At 44.0% G+C, this 24,177-nt stretch overlaps 1 protein-coding gene across 5 annotated transcripts in view; it reads right to left on the minus strand.

The window, feature by feature from the left end:
• HUNK (hormonally up-regulated Neu-associated kinase) overlaps nucleotides 1-24,177 on the minus strand; it is a 211,520-nt gene that overhangs the window by 109,921 nt on the left and 77,422 nt on the right. Inside the window, exon 3 of one of the 5 annotated variants that reach the window (XM_073584562.1) lies at nucleotides 3,226-3,288. The exons of the other annotated variants lie outside the window; for them this stretch is intronic. The gene's annotated coding sequence lies outside the window, so the exon portion shown is untranslated. The remainder of the gene's footprint in view (nucleotides 1-3,225; nucleotides 3,289-24,177) is intronic. 5 annotated transcript variants of the gene reach the window in all.

A 24,177-nucleotide genomic window follows, 5' to 3' on the forward strand; every position in this document is an offset into this window, starting at 1 on the left:
ACACTGAGTGGCCCCAGTTATCTGCACACTGAGTGGCCCCAGTTATCTGCACACTGAGTGGCCCCAGTTATCTGCACACTGAGTGGCCCCAGTTATGAAGCACAGTGAGTGGCCCCAGCTTTGCTGCACAGTGAGTGGCCCCAGTTATCTGCACAGTGAGTGGCCCCAGCTTTTCTGCACAGTGAGTGGCCCCAGTTATCTGCACAGGTATTTTACATATTTCCCATAAGGGATGGTGGCAGTGCTCTAGAATCACTGCGTTGAGAAACACGTGATGGTGTCTCCGCAGTGTCGGATGTTGATCTCCATGAGTTCATTCATCCTCCTTTTTATAGTCTTTTTACTAGGCATTGCTCCTACCAGCCAGTTTCCTACTCCACACTGATGAGGGACAATACCCCGAAACAGCTGTATGTGGATGGATACCATGTTTTGGCATAGGTGGTTTCCTTCATTGGAGACTGCCCTTCCCGTGGTTGTTCCTTCCCGGGCAAAGACCTGGCTGGTCATTGCTTGCGTTGAGAAACACGTGATGGTGTCTCCGCGGCTTCTGTTTTGCATGTTTTACATATTTCCCATAAGGGATGGGGGCAGTGCTCTAGAATCACTGCGTTGAGAAACACGTGATGGTGTCTCCGCAGTGTCGGATGTTGATCTCCATGAGTTCATTCATCCTCCTTTTTATTATCTGCACAATGAGTGGCCCCAGCTTTTATGCACAGTGAGTGGCCCCAGCTTTTCTGCACAGTGAGTGGCTCCAGCTTTTCTGCACAGTGAGCGGCCCCAGCTTTTCTGCACAGTGAGCGGCCCCAGCTTTTCTGCACAGTGAGCGGCCCCAGCTTTTCTGCACAGTGAGTGGCCCCAGCTTTTCTGCACAGTGAGTGGCCCCAGCTTTTCTGCACAGTGAGTGGCCCCATCATGTTGCTGCTGCCGCTGCCTCCCTTACAAAAAAAAACCAAAAACCTGTATGCTCACCTCAGTCGCTGCCCCCTGCTCATCAGCGTTGCGCTCTGCAGTGACCGTGCAGGCAGAAAGCGCGATAGCGCCCTCTGACCTGAATGTCACTGCAGAGGACGCAAGACAGCAGAGCGCAGGGACAGGTGAATATGCCCCCCCCCCGTTCATACTCACCGGGTCCTGGCGCTTGTCTCTGCAGCTCCCCTGCTTGTTTGTTCCATGTTGTCGGCGCTGCTCTCTTCCTGGTTCAGCGGTCACGTGGTACCCGCTCATTAAATATTCGCATATTTAATGAGAGGGTAGCATTTGACAGCTGAAGCAGGAAGAGAGCAGCGCCGACAACATGGAACAAGCAGGGGAGCTGCAGAGAAGGGTGAGTATGATCTGACACCCCTGCTCCCCCTCCCCTGCCGATCCCCCCCGGTATATGACTCGTGTATAAGCCGAGAGGGGGACTTTCAGCCCAAAAAAATGGGCTGAAAATCTCGGCTTATACACGAGTATATACGGTATTTGCACAAGGGTTTTCAAGGGTATTCTAACCATCCATTAGCCTTCTTACACAGTTAGCAAACACAAAGTACCATAAGAACACTGGAGTGATGATTGTTGGAAATGGGTCTGTATACACCTATGAAGATATTGCAGATGTTTTCAGCTATAATAGTCATTTACCACATTAACAATGTATAGCGTGCATTTCTGAATCATTTAATGTTAGCTTCATTGCAAAAAAACTGTGCTTTGCTTTAAAAAATAAGGAAATTTCTAAGTGACCCTAAAATTTTGAACGGTAGTGTACAAGGAACAAATAATGCCACACCATGGCCGGACAACATATTACCACCACATAGTGACTGAATATTATTATTAATTTATATAGCGCCATTAATTCCATGGTGCTGTACATGAGAAGGGGGTTACATACAAAGTTATAGATATCGTTAACAGTAAACAAATTTACAATGACAGACTGGTGCAGAGGAGAAAGGACCATGTCATTGCGGACTTATATTCTACGGGGACAACAATACTGATCATTAAGAAAAAAAAACCACAATACTAATATCACCATAAGTGACATTGAAATTAGGCGTTCTTTATATACTTTCTGTTAGGAACGGCAGAACGCACTAAATAAAAATAATAATTAAGAGCGTTCGTCGCTCGGGGTCCACCGTGCAGTAGGTGATATAACCGCTGCTAATTGGTGGCAGGAGCAATATGGTGGTAATGCGCACAGGGTTAAACTTCACCCAGGTGCGCAGAGCAATCTCGGTTAAGTCACAGAGATGCAAAAATAAACACAAATACAAAGACTGAGCCTGTTGAGGACACAGTACTCAGTATAAATACACACACGGTATCCGGTCACAGGAGTAGCCCAAGACGGCGGCACTACGTCCGTCTAGACCTACCGTGTGTGCGGCGTCGCAGCTGCGGATGCTAAGGAGAGCTGCTACTGCAGCGCGGCGTGGACACTGCCGCTGAACGACAAAGCTATGACGCAAGCGCAATGTCGGAGGCTAGCAGCTGTGGATGTTGCAGCAGAGGAGCGCTGGCGCTGATTCTAACTCAATCCCTGACCACATACGTAATATCAGAGGAAAGGGGTTTCATAATGAGTCATTCACCAGAATCATACATCCGTCCTCATACACACAGCAGCAAGTAAGTCTATACTAGCGCATGGAGGAACAGCAATGCGCGCCTTTTATAGCAGCCGGGACCTTCTGCAAGCCTCCAGATCTGAGATGGACCAATGAGATCTGGAGCGGGACCTGAGCACATGACTCGATTTCCAATGGGAGATCGTCCCATGAGCATGCTCAGTAGGAGGACAGAAGGACAGCCTCAGGAGAGATTTGCTGCAAGGCAATGTCCTCTGCAATCTCTTCTGCAGTAGATAAAGAGCAGGAGAATGCAGAATGTGAGGATCTGGATCCCTGCGGAGTAAACGCAGAAATCCGACTCCTAACACCTAACACTTTCAGTGTGCAAGTAATACCGTGATCACCAGTAACATTATACACAGCTCTGTATACAGTAGCAGTGTACAGGTAATACAGTGATCAACAGTGACATAATACACACGAGAGCTGTATATATTGTACAGGTTATACTGTGATCAATGACATTATACACAGGAGCTCTGTATTAAGTGTCAGTGTAAAGTTAATACAATGATCACTGGTGACATTGTACACAGGACCGCTGTATATAGTATACAGTGTATAGTGTCACTGTACAGGCAACACACTGACTCACCAGTGACATCTCTAGGTGAAGTCCTTCATCTTTGCTTTTCATCTTCAACCAGCCAGGGCTCATCTGTGCAGGAATTAACACAGTTATCTAGAGCACCGCTTTCAGAACACAGTACTTAATTTTTTCCCAACTTCTAAACTACACCAGATGAAGAAAAAAAAGCGAAATAGTGTCGCTCTGCACAGTAACAGGACCGCCTCCCCCATTTAACCCCTTTACCCCCAAGGGTGGTTTGCATATTAATGACCAGGCCAATTTTTACAATTCTGACCACTGTCCCTTTATGAGGTAATAACTCTGGAAAGCGCTGATCGCTCCTGCCCGCGGCTGCGGCCTGCTCGCGGACACCAGCGGCCGCTGCTCCCTCACTCCAGCCCGCGGCTGTGGCCTGTCTCCCGCCGCCCGCAGCCGCTCTGCCCTCACCCGTGGTCGCAGCAAGTCCAGTGCCGTCGGTGGCCACCACTGTCCCGCTCCGATCCGCGGCAGGGGCCGAGCCTCTGCTTGCCACGGATTCCCCGTCGCAGCTGCTAGCTGCACAGGTGGCCTGCCACTCGCCACCTTGCACCGCTATCGCTTACCCCAGCCCGGGGGCCGTGGCCCACTCATCACTCCTCTGGGGCCGGAGGTGCCCCAGTGGCACAGGAGCGTCGGAACGCTCGAAGACTACGTCGACTCTTCAGCAGCTGGGCCCAGCGGCTGCTCCGCCGAAGAACCACCGTCCAGGACACCGAGGGACGTCAGGACGGCTAAGTTGACTATATAGTTAAGGAACCGTAGTCGGCCATACCGCGGCCCTATAGTGACCGGCTTTCGCCGGACGTAGTCGTGTTCTACTCTGGTTATGTTTGCTTGTATTGAGCCCCTGCGAGGGCATCCCTTGTTACCCCTTTTGTTGGTCAGGCTGTGACTGAGGATAGTTACCTCTAGGCCTATAAACGTTATTATAAAAAGCACCAAACCGTCTCGCGACTTGTCACTGCATCCTGCGTACCTGCAAGTACATCTACGATACCGGAAATATCAGGACGTGTGAAAGAGGCGTTATAGTGGGGTTTTATGCTTGGCAGCTGTTATATGCTAAAAGATACTTTTTGTTTACAAAATAGTTTTTGCCTCACTACAGAGTCATGCAAGGTCTTGTTTTTTGCGGGACGAGTTGACGTTTTTATTGGTACCATTTTCAGGCACATGACATTTTTTGATCACTTTTTATTACGATTTTTGGGAGGCAGAGTGAACAAAAATCGGCAATTCATGAATTTCTTTGGGGGGGAGGGGTGTTTATACCATTTCGCGTGTGGTAAAATTGATAAAGAGGTTTTATTCTTTGGGTTAGTACTATTACAGCGATACCTCATTTATATCTTTTTTTTATGTTTTGACGCTTGTATACAATAAAAACTATTTTATATAAAAAATAATTACTTTTGCATTGCTTTATTCTGAGAGCTATAACTTTTTCATTTTTCCGGTGATGGAGCTGTATGGCGGCTTGTTTTTTTGGGACAAGATAACGTTTTCATCGGTATCATGCTCATTTATATCCGTCTTTTTGATCGCGTGTTATTCAACTTTTTGTTCAGCGGTAGGATGATAAAGCATTATTTTTTCCCTTTTTTATGGGATTCACTAAATGGGTTAACTAGTGGGACAGTTTTATAGGTCAGGTCATTAAGGACGTGGCGATACCAAATATGTGTACTTTTATTGTTTAGATATTTTTTTCATTCAAATATTTACTTATTGATATAATAAATATTGATTTTTTTATTATTTTTTATTTTAAATATTTTTACAATTATTTTAAAAACATTTTTTTACTTTATTCTTACTTTTACACTTTGTCCAAGTATGGGACAATCATTTTGTGCAGGCTGATTACTTACATGGCATGCAGATGAAGCAGCATCTGCATGCCATATAAGCTGTTAGCGTTGCACTTTCTGCACACTGACCTGAGAGACTTCCTGATCATGAACTGCGCATAACAGGAAGTTTCTCAGCTCTGATAATCCGGTTGTCGTCATGACGACATAGGATTACCATAGCAGCGATCGGGACTAGAGTTGAGCGACTTTGGTCGGATCGGGTTTCGTGAAACCCGAATGAAACAAAATAAGTTTCAGATGAAACTCGTCCGACTAGAGCAAAAAAACTCGGAGTTTCGTCCGACTTTTATTTCCCATTGACTTGCATTGGGGTCGGGTTTCGGACGAAACTCCGACTTTGTTTTGCTCTAGTCGGACGAGTTTCATCTGAAACTTATTTTGTTTCATTCGGGTTTCACGAAACCCGATCCGACCAAAGTCGCTCAACTCTAATCGGGACCCCACGTCATGCCGCGTGGTCTCCGATCTAAAGGCAGAGGGGTTGTCAGCCTTCTGTCGGCACCGGCACGCTGTGATCTTGCTTGATTGCAGTGTTTCGGGGGTTAAAGTGCCGGGAGCGGTCTGTGACCGCTTCAGGCACTTAGTGCCGGGGGTCAGCTGTGAGAATCAGCTGACTCCCGGTTGTGATCGGCCGCACTCCCCCCGTGAGCGCGGCCGATCGCCATGACGTACTATACCATCCATGGTCTAATTGTGCCTGGGCACATGGATGGGATAGTACATCAGCTGGCAAAAAGGGGTTAAAACAGTAGCCTCAAAAAATAAAATTAATGCATCACTGCAGTAATAATATCCCTTAATTAGCCCTTATGGCATTAATATTCCCCATCCTGGCCCCGCGTGTGTCTCATTCCTGGCTCCAGCCATATGTTCTGCTATCCTATCCTCTTGATTATCCATTCTGCCCCCATGTGATAGAATCATAGAATCGAATCATAGAATCGTAGAGTTGGAAGGGACATCCTGGGCCATCTGGTCCAACCCCCTGCTCAAAGCTGGATTCGCTAAATCATCCCAGACAAATGTCTGTCCAGCCTCTGTTTGAAGACTTCTATTGAAGGAGATCTCACCACCTCTCATGGCAGCCTGTTCCACTCATTGATCACTCTGTCAAAAAGTTTTTTCTAATATCTTACCTGTGTCTCCTCCCATTCAGTTTCATCCCATTGCTTCTATTCTTTCCTTGTGCAAATGAGAATAAAGATGATCCTTCTACAATGTGACAGCCCTTGAGATATTTGTAGACAGCTATTAAGTCTCCTCTCGGTCTTCTCTTCTGCAAGCTAAACATTCCCAAATCCTGCAACATTTCCTCATAAGACAGGGTTTGCAGACCGGTCACCATTCTGGTCGCTCTTTTCTGAACTTGCTCCAGCTTGTTGATGCCTTTTTTAACCCCTTCCTGACATCCGACGTACTATCCTGTCCATGGGACCCGGGCCCCTATGCCCATGGACGGGATAGTACGTCTACCGCGATCAGCGGCGCCCACGTGGCGAGCGCCGCTGATCGCGGCCGGGTGTCAGCTGATTATCACGGACCGCCCCCGACACGTTAACCCCTTGCACACCGCGATCAAACATGATCGCGGTGTACCAGGGTTTAAAGGGAAGCATTGGCAGGGAGGGGGCTCCTTTCCTGCAAGCCCCCGAATCCAAGATGGCGACGGGGGCCTGCAGGAAGCTGGCTTCCTCAGTGCCTGCAAAGCGCAGGCATGAGGAAGCCTTGTGCACTGCCTGTGACAGATTGCTGATCTGTCACAGTGATCTGTGATATGACAGATCAGCGATCTGTCACAGAACAGTGATGTCCCACCTGGGACTATTTAATAAAGTAAAAAAAAAATAAAAATAAAGTGTTAAAATAATTTAAAAAAAATCGCCAAATAAATTACAAAAAAAAAAAAAAAAAATATTCCCCCAAATAAATCCATTTTTTGAAAATAAAAAAAAAAACAATAAAAGTACACATATTAGGTATCGCCACGTCCGTAATGACCCGCCGTATAAAACTGTCCCATTAGTTAACCCCTTTAGCGAACCCCTTAAAAAATAAAAAACGAAGCAAAAAATAATGATTTATTATCATACCGCCAAACAAAAAGTGTAATAACGCGCGATCAAAAAGACGCATATAAATATCCATGGTACCGCTGAAAACGTCATCTTGTCCCGCAAAAAACGAGCCGCCACATAGCATCATCAGCGAAAAAATAAAAAAGTTATAGCTCGCAGAATAAAGCGATGCAAAAATAATTATTTTTTATATAAAATAGTTTTCATTGCATAAAACCGACAAAACATAAAAAAAGACCTAAATGAGGTATCGCTGTAACCGTACTGACCCGAAGAATAAAACTGCTTTATCAATTTTACCGCACGCGGAACGGTGTAAACGCACCCCCCCCAAAAGAAATTCATGAAACGCTTGTTTTTGTTCATTCTGCGTCCCAAAAATCGGAATAAAAAGCAATCAAAAAATGTCACGTGCCCGAAAATGGTACCAATAAAAACGTCAACTCGTCCCGCAAAAAATAAGACCTCACATGACTCGGTGGGTCAAAATACGGAAAAATTATAGCTCTCAATATGTGGTGATGCAAAAACTATTTTTACAATAAAAATGCGTCTTTAGTATTTATTTCCATTTTTCCATTAGGGTTAGGGTAGGGTTAGGGTTAGGGCTAGGGTTAGGGCTGAGATTAGGGTTAGGGGTGTGTTGGGGTTCGGGTTGGAGTTAGAATTGGGGGTTTCCACTGTTTGGGCACATCAGGGGCTCTCCAAATGCAACATGGCGTCTGATTTCAATTCCAGCCAATTCTGAGTTGAAAAAGTCAAATGGTGCTCCTTCCCTTCCAAGCTCTGACATGCGCCCAAACAGTGTTTTACCCCCACATGTAAGGTATCAGCCTACTCAGGACAAATTGCAAAACAATTTTTGGGGTCCAATTTCTCCTGTTACCCTTAGGAAAATAAAAAATTGGGGGCAAAAATATCATTTTTGTGGAAAAAAATGATTTTTTTATTTTCACGTCCGAGCGTTATAAAATTCTGTGAAGCACTTGGGGGTTCAAAGTGCTCACCACACATCTAGATAAGTTCCGTGGGGGGTCTAGTGTCCAAAATGGGGTCACTTGTGGGGAGTTTCAATAGTTTAGGTACATCAGGGGCTCTCCAAATGCACATGACACCCGCAGACCATTCCATCAAAGTCTGCATTCCAAAACGTCACTACTTCCCATCCGAGCCCCGACGTGTGTCCATACAGTAGTTTTCTCCCACATATGGGGTGTCAGCGTACTCATGACAAATTGGACAACACTTTTGGGGTCCAATTTCTCCTGTTACCCTTGGGAAAATGAAAAAATTGGGGACTAATTGATCATGTTTGTGGAAAAAATACGATTTTTTTATTTTCATGCCCGGGCATTATAAACTTCTGTGAAGCCCTTGGGGGTTCAAAGTGCTCACCACACATCTAGATAAGTTCCTTAGGGGGTATAGTTTTCAAAATGGGGTCATTTGTGGGGGGTTTCCACTGTTTAGGTACATTAGGGGCTCTCCAAATGCACATGACACCCGCAGACCATTCCATCAAAGTCTGCATTCCAAAACGTCACTACTTCCCTTCCGAGCCCTGACGTGTGCCCATACAGTAGTTTTCTCCCACATATGGGGTATCAGCATACTCAGGACAAATTGGACAACAACTTTTGGGGTCCAATTTCTCCTGGTACCCTTGGGAAAATAAAAAAATGTTGACTAAAAGATCATGTTTGTGGAAAAAAATTCGAATTTTTTATTTTCACGCCCGGGCGTTATAAACTTCTGTGAAGCATTGGGGGGTTCAAAGTTTTCACAACACATCTAGATAAGTTCCTTGGGGGGTCTAGTTTACAAAATGGTGTCATTTGTGGGGGGTTTCCACTGTTTAGGTACATCAGGGGTTTTCCAATCGCGACATGGTGTCCGATCTCAATTCCAGCCAAATACGTCAAATGGCGCTGCTTCCCTTCCGAGCTCTGCCATGCGCCCAAATAGTGGTTTACCCCCACATGTGGGGTATCAGCGTACTCAGGACAAATTGCACAATAACTTTTAGGGTCCTGTTACCCTTGGAAAAATAAGAATTGAGGGTGAAAAGATTATTTTTGTGGAAAAAATATGATTTTTTAATTGTACGGCTTTATGTTATAAACTTCTGTGAAGCCCTTGGGGGTTCAAAGTTCTCACCACACATCTAGATAAGTTCCTTAGGGGGTCTAGTTTCCAAAATGGTGTCATTTGTGGGGGGTTTCCACTGTTTTGGTACATCAGGGGTTTTCCAATCGCGACATGGTGTCCGATCTCAATTCCAGCCAAAAATGTCAAATGGCGCTGCTTCCCTTCCGAGCTCTGCCATGCGCCCAAATAGTGGTTTACCCCCACATGTGGGGTATCAGCGTACTCAGGACAAATTGCACAATAACTTTTAGGGTCCTGTTACCCTTGGAAAAATAAGAATTGAGGGTGAAACGATCATTTTTGTGGAAAAAATATGATTTTTTATGTGTACGGCTTTATGTTATAAACTTCTGTGAAGCCCTTGGGGGTTCAAAGTTCTCACCACACATCTAGATAAGTTCCTTAGGGGTCTTGTTTCCAAAATGGTGTCATTTGTGGGGGGTTTCCACTGTTTTGGTACATCAGGGGTTTTCCAATCGCGACATGATGTCCGATCTCAATTCCAGCCAAAAACGTCAAATGGCGCTGCTTCCCTTCCGAGCTCTGCCATGCGCCCAAATAGTGGTTTACCCCCACATGTGGGGTATCAGCGTACTCAGGACAAATTGCACAATAACTTTTAGGGTCCTGTTACCCTTGGGAAAATAAAAATTGGGGTGAAAAGATCATTTTTGTGGAAAAAATATGATTTTTTAATTGTACTGCTGTACGTTATAAACTCCTGTAAAGCCCTTGTGGGTTCAAAGTTCTCACCACATATCTAGATAAGTTCCTTGGGGAGTCTAGTTTCCAAAATGGTGTCACTTGTAGGGGGTTTCCACTGTTTAGGTACATCAGGGACTCTCCAAACATGACATGGCGTCCGATCTGAATTCCAGACAATTTTGCACTGAAAAAGTCAAACGGCGCTCCTTCCATTCTGAGTTCTGCCATGCGCCGAAACAGTCGTTCCCCCCCACATATCAGGTATCAGCGTACTCAGGACAAATTGCACAATAACTTTTGCAGTCCAATTTCTCCTGTTACCCTTGGTAAAATAAAAAAAATTGAACCTGAAGTATTTTTTTTATGAAAAAAAGTTAGATGTTCATTTTTTTTTAAATACTCAAAAAAATTCCTGTGACGCATCTAAAGGGTTAATAAACTTCTTGAATGTGGTTTTGAGCACCTTAAGGGGTGCAGTTTTTAGAATGGTGTCACTTTTGGGTATTTTCTATCATATAGACCCCTCAAAGTGGCTTCAAATGTGATGTGGTCCGTAAAAATAAAATGGTGTTGCAAAAATGAGAAATCGCTGGTCAACTTTTAACCCTTATAACTTCCTAACAAAAAAAAATTTTGGTTCCAAAATTGTGCTGATGTAAAGTAAACATGTGGGAAATGTTAGTTATCAAGTTTTTTGGGTGCCATATCTCTGTGATTTAAGGGCATAAAAATTCAAATTTGGAAAATTGCAAAATTTTCAAAATTTTCGCCAAATTTCCGTTTTTCTCACAAATAAACGCAAGTTATTTGAATGAAATTTTACCACTAACATGAAGTACAATATGTCACGAGAAAACAATGTCAGAATCACCGGGATCCATGGAAGCGTTCCAGAGTTATGACCTCAAAGGTACAGTGGTCAGAATTGTAAAAATTGGCCCGGTCATGAACGTGCAAACCACCCTTGGGGGTGAAGGGGTTAAAATTTGGTGCCCAAAACTGGACACAGTATTCCAGATGAGGTGTGACCAAAGAGGAGTAGAGGAAAATAATGACTTCACGTGATCTAGATTGTATGCTTCTGTTTATACATCCTAGAATTGCATTTGCCTTTTTTGCAGCTGCATCACACTGTTGACTCATATTCAGTCTGTGATCTATTAGTATACCCAAGTCTTTTTCACATGTGCTGTTGCTCAGCCCTATTCCTCCCATTTTGTATATGCTTTTTTCATTTTTATTGCCAAGATGTAGTACTTTGCATTTTTCCCTGTTAAAAACCATTCTGTTAGTTGCTGCCCACTGCTCCAGTTTATTTATATCTTTTTGAATCCTTTGTCTCTCTTCTTTAGTATTAGCTATCCCTCCTAGCTTTGTGTCATCAGCAAATTTAATCAGTTTACCCTCAATTCCTTCATCTAAATCGTTGATAAAGATGTTGAACAATACAGGGCCCAGGACAGAGCCCTGTGGTACCCCACTTGAGACATTCTTCCAACTGGATGTGCAGCCATTTACGACCACTCTTTGGGTCCGATCACTGATGTCCCATCCTGCCCCATGATCCTGCCCCATCTGTCTTCATTGTATCCATCCTGCCCATGATCCTGCCCCATCTGTCTCCATCCTGCCCCATGTCTCCATTCTGCACCATGTTTCCATCCTGCCGTCGAAACATATTGTGGCTTGCCGTGTTGCGGTCCAGCGCCGACATCCACCCCAGGCATTTCAGTGAGGACTCGCCGACGAATAAAAATGACGTCATACACCGGCGACGTGCACACTGATGTCATCTGCCAACCTCCAATTGGCTGGCGGCTTTTAATTATTGCCGTGCAGTCCCGCACAGCAATAGAGTTTAACTGAACCTGCGCCTTGGACACAGGTTCAGTTGCTGCATCGGCAGAATCCTGCTGCTAAGACCCGCTGAGCAGAGGAGAGGGGGCCCGAAGCAGGTCCCCTCTGTTCATCAGGCCCCATACACCACTCAGGGCAGTAATGCCTGATGGCGGCCCTGATTTTGGGTGCACGTTTACATTCAGCTGTGTAGTGTAGAAGTTTGGAAGAAGTGGGGAATGTGCTCTGGAAATGGTGCTATAGATAACTGTTATTTTATGGAGCGATGAGTCCAGGCTGGAAGATGTGATGGCGTTCTGCACTGGATGAAAAAGAAAAGCAAAGATGAATTACTCGAATAGAGACGTCACTGGTGAGTCAGTGTGTTACCTGTACACTGACACTATATACAGCTCTGGCAAAAATTAAGAGACCACTGCACAGTTTTATAAAAATTAGCTTCTTGACATGTCTGACAGCCATTCCATTCCAGTGTCAGTTGAATTCCAAGCAGAGTACACCTCATTCTACTTAATGTGCTTCTGATTAGCTGATCACCTGAACCAAATCTTATTTATCAAAGGAAAGTATAAAAAACTCTGCTGTGGTGTTCACAATCCTCTTGCAATAGGTCAAAATAAGTGCTAGTAATATCCCAAAAGTAATAGGAATGAAAAAATAACTTTTAACCATACTAAAGGAGTTGAAAAGAAGTCTTGAGTGAGGAAAAGAAAGGCTCAATTCTGGCTTTACTAGCAGAGGGATACAGTGGGCATCATGTTGCCTCCATCCTCAAAATTTCTAAGACGGCAGTCCATTACAACAAGGTCAAGCAGCAAATATTGGGGACAACAAAGCTACACACCAGCAGAGGGCGAAAACGACTCTCCACTGACCAGGATATTCTTGGCGAAGGACGAATGAATCAAGCCGCATATAAGGTTATCCTGGAAAAACAGGGCATTCTTTCTGCTCAATGTTCCCCAACTCTGAGGACTGTTTTTTTCCAGCAGGACAATGCACCATGCCACACAGCTAGGTCAATCAATATGTGGATGAAGGACCACCACATCAAATCCCTGTCACGGCCAGCCCAATCTCCAGACCTGAACCCCATTGAAAACCTATGGAATGTAATCAACAGGAAGATGGATAGTCACCAGCCAGCAAAGAACTGTTTACATTTTTGTACCAGGAGTGGCATAAGGTCACCCAAAAGCAGTGTGAAAGACTGGTGGCAAGCAGGCCAAGACGCATGAAAGCTGTGATTAAAAATCATGGTTATTGCACAAAATATTGATTTCTGAACTCTTCCTCAGTTAAAAGATTAGTATTTTGTTTCTAAATTTTTATGAACTTGTTTTCTTAGCATTATTTGAGGTCTGCAAGCACTGTGTGAGGCTCTGAGCCATGTTCCTGTTCTGTTTGACTTTGCCCTTACTTTTGCCCTTATCAAAGATGGAGTAAGTAGCTTCACAAGGGGCCATCTTGTTCCTGTTTGACTTTGCCCTTACTTTTGCCCTTATCAAAGATGGAGTAAGTAGCTTCACAAGGGGCCATCTTGTTCCTGTTTGACTCTTCCTGTTTCCTGCCTGCTGTGTACAAAAGGGACTCAGCACATTATACCTGTGCTTGTGTATCTGGATCTTCACCTGCTGCCAAGCTTGGAGAACTCGCATTGTGCCTGCGTCTTCTATACCTCGGGATTCCCCGTTTGTTACTTACCTGCCGTCCTGCCTGACCGCCTCTCCTGTCCGGACCTGCTCTGCTTCATTCATCTCTGCGGCCTGCTCTCCGCTTGAAGCCTGGTCCAGGCTCAGGACTTTAGGACTGTGTGCTCCCGGACCTCAGACTCTCGCCAGTTGGTTCGTACAGACTCTACCTGTTGCCAGAACTTTTATCTGCTTACCGTGTAATACTGAAGCCTGCTTCCTGCACTACCCCTGAACTATCTTTGCATAGTACTGTGACCTGTTGCTACAATACAATACTGAACCTTTGAACATATACTGTGTCTGTCTTCTCTGACCCATGCTACCGAGTTCCATAGAACCTATAGTACCAATTTGACAGGATACACAAGCCAATAATATGGAGCTCGCTGGGTCAGATTCTGTGGAAGTACGCCTTAAAAAGATATGCACATTTATCTCAGGACTTCAAGGGGAGCTTCAGGCTACCAAAACAAAATTGTCGGCACTAGAGACTCAAGCTAACCATAATGCTACCATAGCCGATACGTCCATTCAGGCGTTAGCTACTCGTCTCTCAAAACTAGAGACTACAGTTTCAGCCCCAGCCGCAACCCCACCTTCGATTCCAGCTTTCCCTAAACTCCCGCCATTCAGGTTCGGTGGCGAAAGAGAGAAGTTCCGAGGGTTCATAAATCAGTGTCAGCTGTATTTTGCTGCGCATGCGGCTCAGTTTCCAACAGGACGAGACAAGGTGTTAGCTATGATAATGCTGTTAACCAAAAAGGCTCTTGCTTGGGCAAATCCCCTGATTGAAACTAATGATGTCTGTTTGAATTCTTTAAATGACTTTATTTCCGCAATGTGTCAGATGTTCGATGACCCCAACCGAAGTGCCACAGCAGAAACCGCATTGCTGGCCCTCCATCAGGGAAAGCGTCCTGTCGTAGAATACGCGATGGAATTTCGGAGGTGGGTGTTGGATACCACATGGTGCGACTCAGCAAAATACGCAGTGTTTAGGAGGGGGTTATCTGCCGCAATTAAAGACGAATTGGCTAGAGGCGAGTCACCCACTGCCCTGGGAGACTTCATAAACCATTGCATTCGTATTGATATTCGTCTTGCAGAACGCCGGCAAGAGAGATGGGCAGATGCTAACCGCAGTAATTTTTTAACCTTGCCGTCTCCCTCCAGGGAAGCTCAGAACAAGTCTTTCCTCCCGGTTGAGTCAGAACCTATGCAGGTCGATGCAGTCCGGAGAAGTCCTCCTGACCCACGCAAGGAGCACCGTTTTAGAGAAAATTTATGCTTCTATTGTGGAAAATCAGGTCACTATATTTCAAATTGTCCCGGTAAGAATCGCAAGACCACGGCTGCGGTAATAGAATGTGACTTTTCGGATGTATCTTCAGTAGTTTCCCACTCAAACCCTCCTAGGAAGGAAATAGTCGACTGGAATCACGACTTCTCCGACTGTACTTCAGAAATATTCTCACCGGTGAATGCAGCCATCTCATCAGTAAGTTCCACTACTTCGACCTTGGACGGCTCAAGGAAGGACTCGCACTGTTATATCCCCATCAAGATATGGACCCAGTCCCAGTGGATTACTAGTTTCGCTATGGTTGACTCAGGGGCCAGCGGCAATTTTATGGACATTACATTCGCTAAAAAACACAGTATATGTTCACAAAGGATGATTTCTCCGGTATTGATGGAAACTGTGGATGGTTCCCCACTGGTATCTGGGCCCATAGACCTTGAAACAACGTCACTGAAAGTCCGTATGGGGGCGGATCACTCAAAGACTGTCCTTCTTGTTAATTTCTTCCCCTCATTTTCCCATAATCCTAGGATTACCATGGCTACGACTGCAAAACCCTACTATCAATTGGGAGACGAAAGAAATACAGTTTCCAAGAAGACAGATATCATCTAAAGAACCAGCTTTAGTTGGGTCAGCATGCTCAGTTGACCTAAATCTACCAATAGAGTATCAGGATTTCATCGATGTATGTGACAAAAAAAATGCAGACAAATTACCTCCACATCGGCCGTACGATTGCCCCGTGGAACTGCTACCTGGTGCCGCGATTCCGTTCGGTAACATTTACCCTTTGGCTGGGCCAGAACTAAAAGCCCTCAAGGAGTATATCGATGAGAACCTAGCCAAGGGATTTATACGACCATCTTCCTCTCCAGCGGGTGCCCCAATCTTCTTCGTAAAAAAAAAAAAAGGATGGTTCACTCCGCCCATGTATTGATTACCGAGAACTCAACAAAATTACGATCAGGAACTCCTATCCACTTCCATTAATTCCTGAACTACTTGAAAGGGTGCGACACTCTAAAATCTTCACGAAATTAGATCTCCGTGGAGCATACAATCTAGTACAGATCCGCCCCGGTGACGAGTGGAAAACAGCCTTCCGGTCACGCTATGGGCATTTTGAGTACCTCGTCATGTCTTTTGGTCTCCGTAATGCGCCGGCTACATTTCAACACTTGGTGAATGACATTTTCAGAGACATACTCGATATTTTTGTTGTTGTTTATTTGGATGACATTTTGATCTTTTCCAGCAACATCGAGGAGCATCAGCAGCACGTGAGAGTAGTCTTGGATCGTCTACGGCAGAATCACTTGTATATCAAGTTGGAGAAATGCGAATTTCACAAGACGGAAATCCAATTCTTGGGGTATGTTATCTCTCCTCAGGGTCTCAGCATGGATGCCAGTAAAACTCAAGCCATTCAGGAGTGGCCAATTCCCAAGTCTGTGAAAGAAGTACAACGATTTATTGGATTCGCCAATTTTTACAGACGATTCATTAAAAATTTTTCGGAGATCGTCATACCCATCACCCAATTGACCCGGAAGAAGATACCATTTGTCTGGTCACCGCAAGCGCAGACAGCATTTTCCAAGTTAAAAGCTAAATTCACATCAGCACCGATCCTCGTACACCCGGATCCGGATCGAGCTTTCATAATGGAAGTAGACGCTTCCGACTGTGCGATAGGGGCCATACTCTCGCAAAGAACAGGTGAGAAAGATCTTTTACACCCTTGTGCCTTTCTTTCCCAGAAATTGTCGCCCGCAGAGAGAAATTACGATGTCGGGAATAAAGAGCTATTGGCCATTATAACCGCATTCAAGGAATGGAGGCATCTACTACAGGGAGCATCTCACCAGATTGTTGTATTTACAGATCATTGGAACCTCGAATTCATGAGATCGGCAAGGTGTCTAAAACCTAGACAGGCCCGATGGACTTTATTTCTTAATCAGTTTGACTTCATTGTTTCCTACAGGCCAGGCTCTCGTAATGGGAAGGCCGATGCACTATCTAGGATTCACTCAGGAAACGTAACTCCAGCATTACCTCCGAGGACTATACTCTCAGAAAGAAACTTCATAGGAGTGTTACACAATCAAGATCTATTAACAGGTATTAAGGAAGCCTACGCTGGAGACCCACTACTGATCCCCCCCAATCAGGTAAACCTAACCTTGAAAAACAGACTTTGGTTTCAGGGGCAACGCCTGTATATTCCGGAAACGGTCAGACTAAGTGTACTAAAATTAATGCATGACTCAAAGATCGCCGGTCATAGAGGAGTCCAGAAGACTCAGGAATTCTTGTCTCGCTTCTTTTGGTGGCCGACCTACCGGAGAGACGTTCAGCATTACGTCTCGTCATGTGAGGTATGTGCAAGATCAAAGGTTCCCCGCTCCTCACCTACGGGACTGTTACAACCCCTCCCTATTCCATCTCGCCCTTGGGGGTCTGTTTCAATGGATTTCATTGTAGAATTGCCTACTTCTAAGGGGAAAAACACTATCCTAGTAGTGGTCGACCGTTTGACCAAGGCTGCCCATTTCATTCCCTGTATCGGTCTTCCGACAGCCAAACAGACAGCGGACCTCATCGTACAAAATGTTTTTCGGCTACATGGAGTTCCTGACGAAGTGATATCAGATCGAGGGGTCCAATTTACCTCAAAATTTTGGCGAAGCTTCTGCGCCGCCCTGGACATCAAGGTAAATCTAACGGACAAACGGAACGGACTAATCAAACCTTGGAGCAGTATTTACGTTGCTACGTATGCCACTTGCAAGATGATTGGGTAAACTTACTCCCGATGGCCGAATTTACATATAACAACTCGCAGAGTGCCTCCACCAAGCAGTCTCCTTTCTTCGCCAATAAGGGGTATCATCCCAGCATCCTCCCTCGACTCCCGATAGACACGTCTGTACCCGCAGCAGCTGACCGAATTACGTGTTTACAACATAATTTAGAGTCTTTGAAACAAACGCTGGCTACAGCTCAAGAGAGATACAAGAGAGCTGCAGACAGGTTCCGTAAACCAGCACCAACATACAAGATAGGAGACATGGTCTGGCTTTCGACAAGAAATTTGAAATTAAGGATTCCGACATCTAAGTTGGGACAGAAATATGTTGGCCCATACAAAATCGACAACATAGTGAGTCCTGTAGCCTGTCGTCTTAAGTTGCCTACATCTTTGAAAATACACCCTGTTTTTCATGTCTCCTTGCTTAAACCGGTAGTACCGAATCCTTTTCCTGGACGTACACCTGTTCCACCTGGTCCGGTTCTCATTGACGGGCAAGAAGAATTTATCGTGGAAGGGATCATCGACTCTCGGATCCATAGGGGGAAACTTCAATACTTGGTGAAATGGCAGGGTTACCCATCGGAGGAGAATTCCTGGGAACCTCAGGAGAACATTCGAGCTCCCCGTCTGATCCAACGGTTCCACAGCCGATACCCCAATAAACCTGATCTAAGGTCGTCTGGAGGACATCCTTGAAGGAGGGAATAGTGTGAGGCTCTGAACCATGTTCCTGTTCTGTTTGACTTTGCCCTTACTTGTGCCCTTATCAAAGATGGAGTAAGTAGCTTCACAAGGGGCCATCTTGTTCCTGTTTGACTTTGCCCTTACTTTTGCCCTTATCAAAGATGGAGTAAGTAGCTTCACGAGGGGCCATCTTGTTCCTGTTTGACTCTTCCTGTTTCCTGCCTGCTGTGTACAAAAGGGACTCAGCACATTATACCTGTGCTTGTGTATCTGGATCTTCACCTGCTGCCAAGCTTGGAGAACTCGCATTGTGCCTGCGTCTTCTATACCTCGGGATTCCCCGTTTGTTACTTACCTGCCGTCCTGCCTGACCGCCTCTCCTGTCCGGACCTGCTCTGCTTCATTCATCTCTGCGGCCTGCTCTCCGCTTGAAGCCTGGTCCAGGCTCAGGACTTTAGGACTGTGTGCTCCCGGACCTCAGACTCTCGCCAGTTGGTTCGTACAGACTCTACCTGTTGCCAGAACTTATATCTGCTTACCGTGTAATACTGAAGCCTGCTTCCTGCAATACCCCTGAACTATCTTTGCATAGTACTGTGACCTGTTGCTACAATACAATACTGAACCTTTGAACATATACTGTGTCTGTCTTCTCTGACCCATGCTACCGAGTTCCATAGAACCTATAGTACCAATTTGACACACTGCCTTTTTTGCTATTTTGACCATTTCTCATTTTCTAAAAATAAATACAAAATGTAGTGTTTGGAAATTACTAAAAAAAATATACCTATAAAGAGAAAAAATCAGACACTGAAAATTTTGCAGTGGTCTCTTAATTTTTGCCAGAGCTGTATATAGAGCTCCTGTATATAACCTGTGTATTCTATGTAAAGTTTGCATCACATGTATACTTCCTGTAATTGTGTTAGCTGTGTGATCATCTGCCCAATACATACCCATGTCGTTTGTATTCTTTATAGTTTTACCGCATGTTCTATACTCTTCACCAATAAACAAGTTAGACTACAGAGGACAGTCTGCTTATTTTGGAAGATAGAAGGCGGTTTATGCTGTATGCTAGATTACACACCGTGTCAACGTGTATGAAGGCAGAACAAGGGTCATATAGATCTATTCCCTATTTTTTGATCACTGTGTGATTTTGATCAGCAAATTGGTTGCTTGTTTTTTTTTTTGTTTTTTTTGTTATGGTTTTAAATTTAATCAATAAAGCATATATCTTTTAGTAATTAGTTTTTTCTTTTTATGAGCCTTTCCATAACTATTTTTGATCATTCTATAATTAATTGTGTATGTCACTTATGATCACTGTATTACCTGTACACTATACACAGAGCTCCTGTGTATAATGTCACCGATGATCACTGTATTACCTGTACACTGACACTATATACAGAGCTCATGTGTATAATGTCACTGGTAATCATTGTATTACGTAATATAAGTATCGTTTTTTTTTTATTAATGATCAATATTGCAGTATTCAGTCATTATGTGGTGGTAGTATGTGATTTCGTTATGGTGTGGAGGTATTTGTCGCTATGTGGTATTATTCCGTCACTATGTGGTGGTAAAGTGATTTGGTCATGGTGTGGTGGCATTTGATCCTTATATGTGGTATTATTGATCATCTTTAAAAAAAAAAAAAAAAGTATGTTACTCATTCCCTTAAAGAAAAATAAAAGTATACCTAAAAACGAGTATTGGATATTTTAACAAAATGTTTAATAGGCAAGAGAGAGTAGGGCCCCCCCAAAAAAGGTTACCTTGTTATTGCAGCTTAAAAAAATCTTTTGGCCTAAACAAAAGCTGCTGATTATGTATGTGATATAGTGTTTGATGGGAACTGTAAACGTGTGACTGGGGAGGACGTGGTGCAGAAGTGGATCATTTCCAAGAGTGGGTGGTGGGACTGTGGAAGGTTTGCGGGGTGGAGGCGGAGCTGGGGTGGAACCTGGGAGGAGTTTCAAGGGGGCCCAAAAATGTTGCCAGTATGGGGCCCTGAAATTCCTGGTTGTAGCCTTGGATGTATAAACAGCAGTTGCAGTGTCTCCTATTTGATGTTTATACATCAGTCTCAGTGTCTCTTATGTGATGTACATCGAGTAGCCCCAGTGTATCCCATGTGATGTATACAGCAGTGTCAGTGTCTCCTATTCGAAGTACGTACAGCAGTCTTAGTGTCTTCTAAGAAATGTATACAGTATTAAAGTAGCTTATTCAATGTATATACAGCATTCTCAGTGTATCCTGTTATATATACAGTAGTCTCAGTCTATCCTAAGTGATGAATACAGCAGCCTCAGTGTATCCTATGTGATGTATATAGGAACCTCACCAAATCCTACGTGATGTATTCAGCAGCCTCAGTATCTCCTATGTGATGTAAACAGCAGCCTCAGTGTATCCTATGCAATGTATAACCAAACAATCTTAGTGTATTGTATGTGGTGTATATACAGAGGTTGCAGTTTCTCTTATGTGGTGTACAGGACAGTTGGTACAGAAAGTATTCAGACCCCTTTAAATTTTTCACTCTTTATTTCATTGCAGCCATTTGGTAAATACAAAAAAGTTCATTTTTCTCATTAATGTTCACTCTGCACTCTGCACCTGAAAAAAAGAAATGTAGAATTTTTTGCAAATTTATTAAAAAAGAAAAACTGAAAATTGAAAAAGAAAAACTGAAATATCATATGGTCATAAGTATTCAGACCCTTTGCCCAGACACGCATATTTAAGTCACATGCTGTCCATTTGCTTGTGATCCTCCTTGAGATGGTTCTACTCCTTCTTGGAGTCCAGCTGTGTTTAATTAAACTGATAGGACTTGATTTGTAAAGGCACACACCCCTGTCTATATATGACCTCACAGCTCACAGTGCATGTCAGAACAAATGATAATCATGAGGTCAAAGCAACTGGCCAAGGAGCTCAGAGACAGAATTGTGGCAAGCCACACATCTGGCCAAGGTTACAAAAGAATTTCTGCTGCACTCAAGGTTCCTAAGAGCACAGCGGCCTCCATAACCCTTAAATGGAAGGAGTTTGGGACCACCATAAGTCTTCCTAGACCTGGCCATCCAGCCAAACTGAGCAATCGTGGGAGAAGAGTCTTGGTGAGAGAAGTAAAGAAGAATCCCAAGATCACTGTGGCTGAGCTCCACAGATGCAGTAGTGAGATGGGAGAAAGCGCCACAAAGTCAACTATCACTGCAGCCCTCCACCAATCGGGCCTTTATGACAGAGTGGCCTGACAGAACCCTCTCCTGAGTGCAAGACATATGCAAATAAAGTCCGTGGAGCCTCATTTAAGAGTCTCAAACATGGGACTTGCCAGATCTTCCTCCAGGGAATCCTACTCCACACTGATGAGGGGCAACACCCCGAAACAGCTGTCTGTGGATGGATACCTGGCCTTGGTATTTCCCTTGTCATATCTGTAAACTCGTAAAGAGCTGGATATTGACTTAAAGGGCCACTTAATATGGTGGTAATGGTGGTTTCCGAAAGGAGCCACTCCTTGGCTGGGTCCTTCCCTGGAGGAAGATCTGGCTAGTCCCGTGTTTGAGACTCTTAAATGAGGTTCCATGGACCTTATTTGCATATTCGTATTTCCCAGGGAGCAATGCACCTAGGATTTCACTGATTGAGCGCCTTTGACGGCTGCCGCAGTGTTTTCTTTGACTGGTCTCCCTGAGGTCAGTGATTGTTTCGTAATGTCAGTGCAAGACATATGAAAGCCCGCATAGTTTGTTAAAAAACACATGAAGGACTCTCAGACTATGAGAAATAAGATTCTCTGGTCTGATGAAGATAGAACTTTTTGGTGATAATTCTAAGCGACATGTGTGGAGAAAACCAGGCACTGCTCATCACCTGCCAAATACAATCCCAACAGTGAAACGTGGTGATGGCAGCATCATGCTATGGGGGTGTTTTTCAGCTGCAGGGACAGAACGATTGGTTGCAATTGAAGGAAACATGAATGTGGCCAAGTACAGAGATATCCTGGATGAAAACCTCTTCCAGAGTGCTCTGGACCTGAGACTTGGCTGAAGGTTCACCTTCCAACAAGACAATGACCATAAGCCCATAGCTAAAATAACAAAGGAGTGGCTTCAGAACAACTCTGTGACCATTCTTCACTGGCCCAGCCAGAGCCCTGACCTAAACCCAATTGAGCATCTCTGGAGAGACCTGAAAATGGCTGTCCACCAATGTTCACCATCCAATTTGACGGAACTGGAGAGGATCTGCAAGGAAGAATGGCAGAGGATCCCCAAATCCAGGTGTGAAAAATTTGTTGCATCATTCCAAAGAAGACTCATGGCTGTACAAGCTCAAAAGGGTGCTTCTACTCAATACTGGGCAAAGGGTCTGAATACTTATGACCATGTGATATTTCAGTTTTTCTTTTTTAATAAATTTGCAAAAATTTCTACATTTGTTTTTTTCTGCCAACATGAGGCGCAGAGTGTACATTAATGAGAAAAAAATGAACTTTTTTGAATTTACCAAATGGCTGCAATGAAGCAAAAAGTGAAAAAGTTAAAGGGGTTTGAATACTTTCCGTACCCACTGTATATACTGTATGTAAAATATGTATCTGTGTCCAGAAAAACTTACTGCCGCAGACTGAAACAAACCTGAAAAAGCAAAGATTGTGAGTAGCAACATTGACAATAACACCTATTATCACAGCCGCAAAGAAAAGCAGTTCCAGCTATCACATAAAGGGTAAGTTAATTAAAAGGAAAGGAAACTGTCAGTAGGATAAACCCTCCAAAGTCGTCTATATGGACATGCAGACCACAGAATGTTGAATAAGATGATACCTAGATATCTGTGATCTGATGATTTTTTCCCAAGAAATCCACATTTTTATTAATATGTAAATGAGCTGTTAAGATTTATGGGCCGGATATAGATCTCCCTGAAAATCTGCCTCCAAAGCTTATTTTAAATTAAGGTGGTCATTACCAGTTTGAGACTTGTAATGACAGACAGTCCAAAATGTTTTTTTCTGCCCAAACTTCAGTTATTATGATATTAACTTTTTTTTATCCAGGCAACAAGATGTGCTTTCTAGCAGATGGAGTCTTTTCCTATTGTAAAGGAACACAGTCTCTACTTTTTATAAATACTTGTCATCCATCTGGTGAAAGCAAGAAGAATTATCACACTCTGTACAGTAAATCAATAATTACATTTCATTATCCAATGTTGTGTTCCTCTTTTCAGCTCATATTTCTGGTTTTGGGGGCGGGAGTGCTAAAAATTATGCTAGAAATATGACAAATTGCCAGTTCAATGGTTATATTGATTCAGACTATGAAGGCAGGTAATGCCGTATGCAGTATATTTTTTGGATGCCCAAGAAATACCATACTCCCATCATATGATACATTGAAGAGCAGCTGAACATGTACATAGATCGGTTGTACTGGTAACTCCTCAATTATGCTTAAAGGGGGTTTCTCAACTCATTAAATGAGTAAAATTGCAAAATGCTTTTGAGAACACCCGGCTTCAGAGGCGCAATGACGTGGATGAAAAAGCTGCACACATGCGAGATTTGCATTGGGCTGGCGATGACACCTACTCTTGCAAATCATGCTATCACTCCCACAGGGGACAAACAAAAGCCCCATGGACTAGTCAAAAGGCTAATTAGCCTTCAAAAAGCAAAGTTTATAAAGGCTTTTTTTTAACATGTCTTAGGTTTTAAATAGAGATGGCCGAACCTGAA

Source organism: Dendrobates tinctorius, unplaced genomic scaffold, assembly GCF_039654945.1.
Source record: "Dendrobates tinctorius isolate UK_male_01 unplaced genomic scaffold, ASM3965494v1 ptg000084l, whole genome shotgun sequence".
Classification (NCBI taxonomy): Eukaryota; Metazoa; Chordata; class Amphibia; order Anura; family Dendrobatidae; genus Dendrobates; species Dendrobates tinctorius.